Genomic DNA, 9236 nt, shown 5'->3' on the forward strand with positions numbered 1-9236 from the left:
TCCTGCATCAAATTAAGCTCAGAGTCTTGAGTCCTGTTTACTAACACAATAATAACTACCGGTAATAGATTTTACCACAGGAAAAATCATAGAAAAAAAGTCGTCTTTTAGTGAGATAAGGCATCAACATAGTTTGTCTTTTTTTAATACTTAGTCGTGAATTTTGCTGTTCGGTTTCCTTTTCTACTTATTCTACTTACGTCACTAACTGACATTTGCCTCAATGACGCCGAGTGGCAGAAAGCTCTATTGTAACTGAGCAACTCATTGACAATTGTAACCGCTCCAATGCATTGAATTCATAACATATTATTTTATGCAGCCCACTCATCGGCGCTCGCAGCCCAAGGTCGGCATGCGAACGGTATAGCTGCATGGTTAAGAACCACTTATTTCGACATTTCAGGTATGAACTTATGGCCACCTCTATATGAGTCATGGTTTCACCCTGGCCACCCAACAAACGCCGCTCACCTGGTCACAATACCCTGGCTGGGGCCCATGTCGGGGTGGGTAGACATCTTAACATCCCCTAGCATATCACACCAGCTAAAGTACATTTATGCACATATCCTCTCAGTCACGGTGTAGGCTTTCTAACAACCGAGACCGTCCACAGGGAACATCCAAACATACTCATCACAATGTAAATTCCAGAGAGAGGAGAGATGAAAGTGTCGGAAATGCAATCACGGCTTGATTTGCGATTCAAATGACTTTTTGTGCCACGGTGTCTTCGGGAATAGCTCAAATACAACGTAGAATGCCTATACAGTAGCGGGGATAATAAAAAAAAAATGTGAATAATGGATATACTGATAATAGCTTTGCTCACAAAAAATGGTTGTTGCCCACAACACACAAAAAAAGGTGGGGAAAAAATCTGCAAATAGCTAATCCATGGGTGAACCGCGTGTACTGTATGAAATAAAAAAACAAACACATACACACAGCATAAACACTATGTAAAACACTATATTTAAGACAAGACTAAAATTTTACCCCAAGAGACCGGCCCACACTTAAGAGGCTGCAGCCATTAATCCATTTACAGTATAGAGAGCAAATTGAACCGATAATCATCAGAGGTAGAGCTACGTGTTAGCCAAGGATGGTCAGGAATCGGGCTGGGCCGGCGGGCCTAAATCAAAATGGCAGGGCCGATTATTTGTGCCAGCTCAGACCTGGGTTATGGTCACACCAGTGTGGCGTAAGTATCGACTAGAAATCAGGAACTAGAAATGAGAAGAATAGAAAATGACCATACCATACCATTTCCTATAGGTCTTTAAAACGATCTTGCATTGTTTTTGTGTTTGTTACTCTACTGTTATTGGTCAGAATAAATGTGGCATCGAACATCCATAATCATAATTATTTTAGACGTTTTTTTTCCCAAGTCCTTTGAAGTACATTTAAAATGTAAGCCAGTTAAGGCAAAGAATAATATCCATCCATCTATTTTCTTAACCGCTTATTCCTCACTAGGGTCGCGTGCAAATAATAATAATAAAAAAATATATTTTTTAAATCCATCTTTGATGAACTTTTGAATAAAAAAAAACCCCACACATACTCACCTTGCGAACATATGGATTGTGTTTACATCATGTTGTTTCATTAACGGATGATTGATTCATTTATTTGAATCAATATATGATCATTGAAAACGGCAAGCAGCAAAGATGAAGCTGAAGCTTTACAACCGCTTTGCCACCCGATGGCGACATGCCACACTTTGCAATTAACGTTCTTTAAAGGCAAATATGGCAAAATGTCAATTTACGCATGCTAAAATGAGTGCGTACTTCTGGTAAGACCATCATGAACACTGCACAGGGAACTTGCCAACACATTTTCATTGATCTGCAAGATTTGTGAGAGTTTATCTGCTTCTGTTTTGGTTAGTAACGGAGTTCCATGGAGCTCTCAGTTACAGATTAAGATTATTACTAATTACAGCTAATACTGTACTGTTTTTTCCCCTTTTTCCCCCTTGTCTTGTCTAGTTACAGGAGACATAAAAATGTTAGTGCTTAGTTATAATTGAATTCATCCATCCATTTTCTTAACCGCTTGTCCTCACAAGGGTTGCGGGGGGTGCTGGAGCCCATCCCAGCTGGGGTACATCCTGAACAGGTTGCCAGCCAGTTAATTCATTATGAAATTATTATTTCAAGTTTACCATACATTTAAAAAAAAAGCATTTTTTAACCTCATTTATGAAAGACTTAGCCCACCCATCTGTTTTCAAAATCAAATGTGGCCTACAAAAGGATGCGGTGCCCTAATATAAATAGATCTTGCACCAATGGATGACTTTTTTTTAATATTAAAAAAAAGGCTTGAAATCCAGTATGTAAAATTGTAAAATTGTAAATACATAAGTTGCTCTTTTCTTTCATGGTTGAAGTGTCAGAGAGACATGTGACAGTGGCAGACCATTAGAAAATTGATTTGACAACACGGTAGTTACACTGAAGACGTGTGTAAGTATGCATTGTTGTGATGCTCCGCTTGCACAGTCACCGTGTGAATTATTGATATGACAGACCGCAGCTTTCAATGTCAATACATCTCCCTGGATACAGAGCTAGAACAAAAACCCTGACCGAGATCAATAGCGAGGTGGGAAAAGCAAGAGGCCGCTGAGGATAGCTTTGCTGATGACGCCAGAAAAGTTGAAGAATTCTGAACAAAAAACAATGGAGGGAAAAAAATGGCATTTCAAAAACACGAGTGGTCTTGGAACAAATTGTTTTCCACCTTAGAGCATCTACGGCAGGCAAGCATGCACAGTCCCTTCTGCTTGACCACTTTTATATATAGGGCATCATAACAACCTACTTTTGTGGCGAGGTGAAATAACATGAAAGGTCAAGATGTGCCTTGCCTAAGTGACTTTTCCTCACGGCGACAGCATTCAAGAGCCCAGTAATCCCATGCTCCGGGCTCAATGAGTGAGTGGGTGGATTATTTGTGGAACAGCTAAACATCAGGTTGCGTCAAATAATATCAAAGAAAATGTCTTCATTTGACGGTCTTTGTGTGCTCACAGCCCGTAAATAGGGCATAGGGTTTGCTTGGCAAAGCCTTGCACTGGAAAAGGGGAAAAACAATTTGTTGTATTCATTTATTTATTAATTTGCATTCATTGTTATTCATGCATTCAAATTATGTCATTATTTATTATTTTTACACACAGGATTATTTATGAGCTACACACTACATCCGAGGGCAGATTATTCAGCATGTGCAGCTGTACTTGGAGAGGTTGCTTCTGTGGCTTCTTATTTACCAAGGACTTGTTTAGCTACTTGGTGGAAACAATGCAATGAATACAAATGGGGGAGTCTATAACAAGTCAATACCATCTAAAAATAGCATACTGCACATCCATTAAACATTTTTCCTCAAATAGTGATCGTAATATAGGCCGTAAAATATAGCATACTTTAAAATAATAGGCACAAACTTTATAACAATATTTTTAACAAATGTATAGTGGAACAAGTTACGCCTGTGTAAACTGCATTAATATTAGTCGTCCTTTGCAGAGGATAAAGAACACATGCCTGTGAGTATTATTCTACTATCTGTTGCTCCCTTGTTATGTTAAAGGGTTACGAATTTACGACACAATGTTATTTTTAATCCCATCTATGGCATTTAGCATTTTTTGTTAGCAGTAAGATTTTATTTAAATTATGTGGTAATTTTGAACACACAACTTGTGATTCCTTTTTTTTTTTTAAAGTTGCCACTAAACTTCAAGTGGAAGAGGCAATAAAGAGCTTGAAGCCTATTTTTTGAAGAATGATCCAATCTCTGCCAAACTGCTGCTTCTTGTGAAGTGAGTTCACGGCTAGTGCCAACATACAGCACTTTGCGTTCCAAATGTTTGCTTGTAAGTCAAAGCAAAAATCGGCTGAACAGAAGAACAAACGTGTTCTTTTTCAAGACGACAAGTCGCCCGTGCCAAATTGAGCACTCCAGTTTGCCTCAGTGGCTTCAAGACAGTGATCCATCAACAATTCCACACAGAATTATTAATGATCAATTAAATGACTAATCGTCCCTAATTTTGATACAGCAGCGAGGGAAAAAAAATGTCCTCTCTATCGCTCAGTGCTTAGCCAGTTATTGGACTGCACAGGACTTGACACAAGGCAGTCACTTTGCCTCCAAACAAATGACGCTACGTTAGTCACGCTTGTCACACACTTGCGTGCTTGATGGCCCGAGGTAGGCGGGACAAGACTGACACAGTGTGACAAAATAAGATAACAAAGCATGTGAACTACTGACTTGTGCCCCCCCGTCCCCCTTCCTTACGGCAACAGTTGGAATATGGACCGTCTTATAATTTCTTCACAAATAAGGATATTTTCCATCATTGTGGGAATGCTTCATTCATGTTATTGCAATTTTTATTCTCCACACTTTTTTGCCGTGTAATAATTCCCACGCAATTCTTCCAACTTACACTGTTCAAATGACAACTGACAAATTCACACCTCCCGCGGTATATATCGTCAGATTCCACATCACTTGCAGTAGTCACACAATTTAACATCAAATATCAACTTTCCCCATTCATTTTCAATGGGACAGACATTGAACATTTTTTAAGTGTCACTTTCCACCCCCACTTCCATACATATAACTTATCATCATTACCGGGTGTCTGATACTGCTCGTGGCAAGTTAATAAAAATGTATTGTCCAGTATCAAGGAGGTCATCATTTCATAATTTATCTCTCAAGTTACTTCATTAGCATTCCACATGCATTCAAATCTTAACATTCAGCTTTCAGCATTTCCACGCGATTTCTCCAGAATGGAGAATCTGCACATGAAGCTATTTTCTTACCTCAGACAGAACTGAATCTGTTAGCACAAAAATTCGACAGGTGATCTCAACAAAAAAAATGTAGCAGAGAAGTGGTGCGCAAACCAAAGGAGAGGCCGTGCATTTGATTAATTGTTGTTGGCGAACCACTACGGAGAGACATTTTTGAGTTTTTAATGGTTATAGCGCCATGTGCTAATTTGGCTTACGCTTGACTGTCGCCTATACATACTTATTACACATTCCAAAATAAACATGTGAGGCTACAATATGGATGCCTATACAGACCTTTAGCTTTTTTTTTTAAGACAAAAAGGTTTTCGTTTACAATGACTAGTTTTGGCGTCAACTGCCGCCTTCCTCGAAACCTTTTTGTCTTAAAAAATAAAAATTAAAGGACTGTATAGATTTGAAGACAAGATGAACTTTTTTTTTTTTATTACCATGAATGCCTATCCTTTAAACATGAATGTTTTTTTTTTTTTTTAAACACATACGAGTCTGACTGAAACATGTTTGACTGGATCAATAGCACGCCCACGCTGACATAAAAGACTCTCTAGGAGAAGATCATTTGAGACCTGTAGCTGAAAAGGAAATTGTATTGATCAGTCCTTTGACCTTAGCTAGCCATCGTGAGTCCAATATCACTCACTCACAGATCGATATGGTTCTTGCATTGGACACCAAGTAGCAGATTGATTAAAAATAAAAAAATGCAAACACTAAAGTGTGTTCAATAAATTGAGAGGGGAAAAGTAACGCCCCACCCCCCACAAAAAAAAAAAGAATGTAAATCAATGACAGAAAAATAAAAAGTGAAAGGCTGCTGAAGGTTTTGATGAATATGAAAAATGACTTTCACTCGCCACTTGTCAACACAATGTAACACTTAGTGAAGATGTTGGAGCAAAGTGTGAGGCAGAGCTCTATGCTGTTGACATTTAAAGCAACAAACAGTACGGAGTAATGTGACTTTTACAAACCTGTGTCAAAATCAGTAAGAGGCTACTATTACCTTACACGTTACCTTATACGTTACCTCATATTTTATACAAACTATATAAATCACCTAACCACTTTGATTCTATCCTATAACATGCCAGTGGTGGCAAATGGCCTATACAGATATATACATAGGACTGAGTTTATATTATTTGTATGCATAAATTAGTTCTGGTTTCCTGGAATGTTTGTGGCGCTCGCTCACAGGCAAAAAGAATAAAAACATTAGACCATCTCTTAAAATTAAAAGCAGATATTTGCCTCCTACAAGAAACCCACCTACAAAAATCTGAAGAAAAATTACTTATTGATAAAAATTTTAGCCAAGCGTACTCTGCCCCTTATAACAGTAGACAAAGGGGAGTCTGTATACTCATACATAAGAATTTACTCTTTACTCTAAATAATACAATAACAGACCTAGAGGGCCGATACATTATTATTCAGGTGACTATATTTAGTAAAATATATACATTCGGTAATTTATATGCCCCTAATAATGATGATCCGGCCTTTTTCCATGAATTTTTCTCTAAGCTGTTTGAATTAGCAGCGAACTCTACTATTATTATTGGAGGAGACTTTAACACAACCTTAAATCCATTAATAGATCGTTCTAATAAAACAACATGTATAAGGCGATCACAATCCACAAAAGTAATAGGGGAATATATGGATGACTTTGGCCTCGTCGACAGCTGGAGACTTAAAAACCCAAATAAGAAGGAATTTACCTTATTTTGCGCTGTGCACCGGTCCTTTTCAAGAATTGATTTTTTTCTTACAAATAATTCTATTGCTGATAAAACCGTTACAAAAATACATCCTATTATTATTAGCGACCATGCACCAGTCTCCCTTTCCCTACAAGTTGATTATACCTTTAAACCACCACCTACATGGCGTTTTAACATCTCACTACTAAATGACGCAGAATTTGACAAAATTATAAGAAAAGAATGGGCAGACTTTTTGGAAATAAATGACTCTCCAGACTTATCTCCAGCTCTTCTCTGGGAAGCTGGGAAAGCAGTAATTAGAGGTAAAATTATATCATATTCATCTTATAAAAAGAAACAGGATCAAAAATTAGAAAAAGACTTGGAAGATAAAATTAAACAACTGACGGATGAGTACGCAATAAACCCAAATAACCAAATATGGACTGACTTACAAAATACAAAAATACAGTTAGACGATATGTTAACTAAAAAGACAGAGTTATAATACAACAATTGAGATACAACAACTTTGAATATAATAACAAATCAGGTAAATTTCTTGCAAACCAACTTCAACGTAATCGGGAAAAATCGCTTATAACGGCTATTAAAGGGACAACTGGTGAATGTACACAATCACCAGAAGAAATTAATCAAATTTTTTATAATTATTATCACAACCTATACTCAGAAACTAATAAACCTAACCCAGAGCATATTGAGGCATTCCTCAGTAGCTTAAATATACCTCAGGTAACTACTGAATATAAAGATATGTTAGATGCACCACTTACTATAAACGAGTTGTACAGTGCTCTAGATAGTATGCCAAATGGCAAAGCACCCGGCCCGGATGGTTATCCGGCTATATTTTTAAAGCACTTCTGGTCAATGCTTGCTTCACTATTCTTAAGAGTAGTAACAGAAATTAAAACTAATGGTCACATACGCCCACACATGAATACAGCAGCAATTAAACTTTTATTAAAGCCAGAAAAAGACCCCACCCTTCCATCAAGTTACCGTCCGATTTCACTAATTAACACTGATATTAAAATTATCACTAAGGCTGTTACATCTAGATTAGAAACAGTAATCCCGACAATCATTCATAGCGACCAAACAGGCTTTATTAAAGAGCGTCACTCTACTAATAATATTAGAAGGCTCTTTAACCTTATTAGTATGTCACAGCGGCATGATAAAAAGGCAGTTATTATATCATTGGATGCAGAAAAAGCTTTTGATAAAGTTAACTGGTCCTTCCTCTTTGCTGTTTTAAATAAATTTGGCTTTGGGAAGTCATTTATTCACTGGGTGTCAGTATTATATGATTCTCCTAAAGCTACTGTTACTACCAATGGGATTATATCTAAGAGTTTTACTCTACAGAGAGGCACAAGACAGGGATGCCCACTGTCGCCTTTATTATTTGCAATATTTATTGAACCGCTTGCATTAGCCATACGCCAGGATAGAATGATTCAAGGGATTCACTCTGGGGTAACAGAACATAAAATTAATCTATATGCCGATGATATTTTACTTTATTTAGAAAAGCCTGCTATTTCGTTAGGGGAAGTATTTAACTTAATAACTAAATTCTCACAGTTATCAGACTATTCTATTAACTGGACAAAATCAACACTTCTACCTATTACAGAAAATTCATGGAACCCTGCAAGCCAGGACTCATACTACTCATTTCCTATAGGTAATTTAAAATACTTAGGCATAAAAATCTCACCTAAATTAACTGATTTAGTTAATTTAAATTTCACTCCACTTCTGGATAGCATTTATAGTGACTTGGAGCGCTGGAATAATCTTCCTATTTCTCTAATAGGACGAATAGCCACTATTAAAATGAAAGTTTTACCCAAAATAAACTATTTTTTCTCAATGATTCCATTTAAACCTACGGCTAACTGGTTCCAGTTGTTGGACTCAGCCGTTACAAAATTTTACTGGAAGAAAAAAAAAAAGCAAAGATTAGTCTATCTACTCTTCAGAAAAATAAATCCAAAGGAGGTCTAGAGGCACCAAATTTTATGCACTATTATATAGCTAACCAGCTACAATATATTATTTTATGGGCACAACCCAATAGAGATACTAACTGTTGGCTGGAACTAGAACAGAAGGATTGTAATAACCTCAGACTCTTAGATTTACTCTTTATTACAACATCGATTAAGCGACATAACTGCTTTAAAAATCCAATGATTTCCGCCAACCTGACCGTCGCTCTGGGCCCAGCGACGCGGTTCGGGGCCTGTGGGCCGCCGGGGTGCCCGGTGGTTCCCTCTCCCCTCCCCCTTCCTCCCCCTTGCTGCCTCTCCCTCCTCGCCTCTCCCCGCCCGTCCTCCGCCTCCCTGTCCCTTCTCCCTCGTCACCCTTCCTCCTCCTCTCCCCCTCTCTCTGCGGCCCTGCCGCTGCCCCCTGCCCTTCTTGTCGTCTCCTTCCCCCCTCCCTTCCCCCTCCCCGGTACGCCTTCCTTCCCCTCCCCTGGGCCGGGGGCTCCATCCATGGCCCGGGTCTCGGTGCTACGGGGGCCGGCGGGGGTGGCTGGGGTTTGATGTTGTGCCCGCCCCGCTCCAGTGGGCGTCCTGGCACCTCGGGCGGGACCCAGTATCCGGGGGGCGAGCCCTATCGC

Source organism: Leptonotus elevatus, chromosome 2 (genome assembly GCF_054856555.1).
Source record: "Leptonotus elevatus isolate MCC_2025b chromosome 2, RoL_Lele_1.0, whole genome shotgun sequence".
Classification (NCBI taxonomy): Eukaryota; Metazoa; Chordata; class Actinopteri; order Syngnathiformes; family Syngnathidae; genus Leptonotus; species Leptonotus elevatus.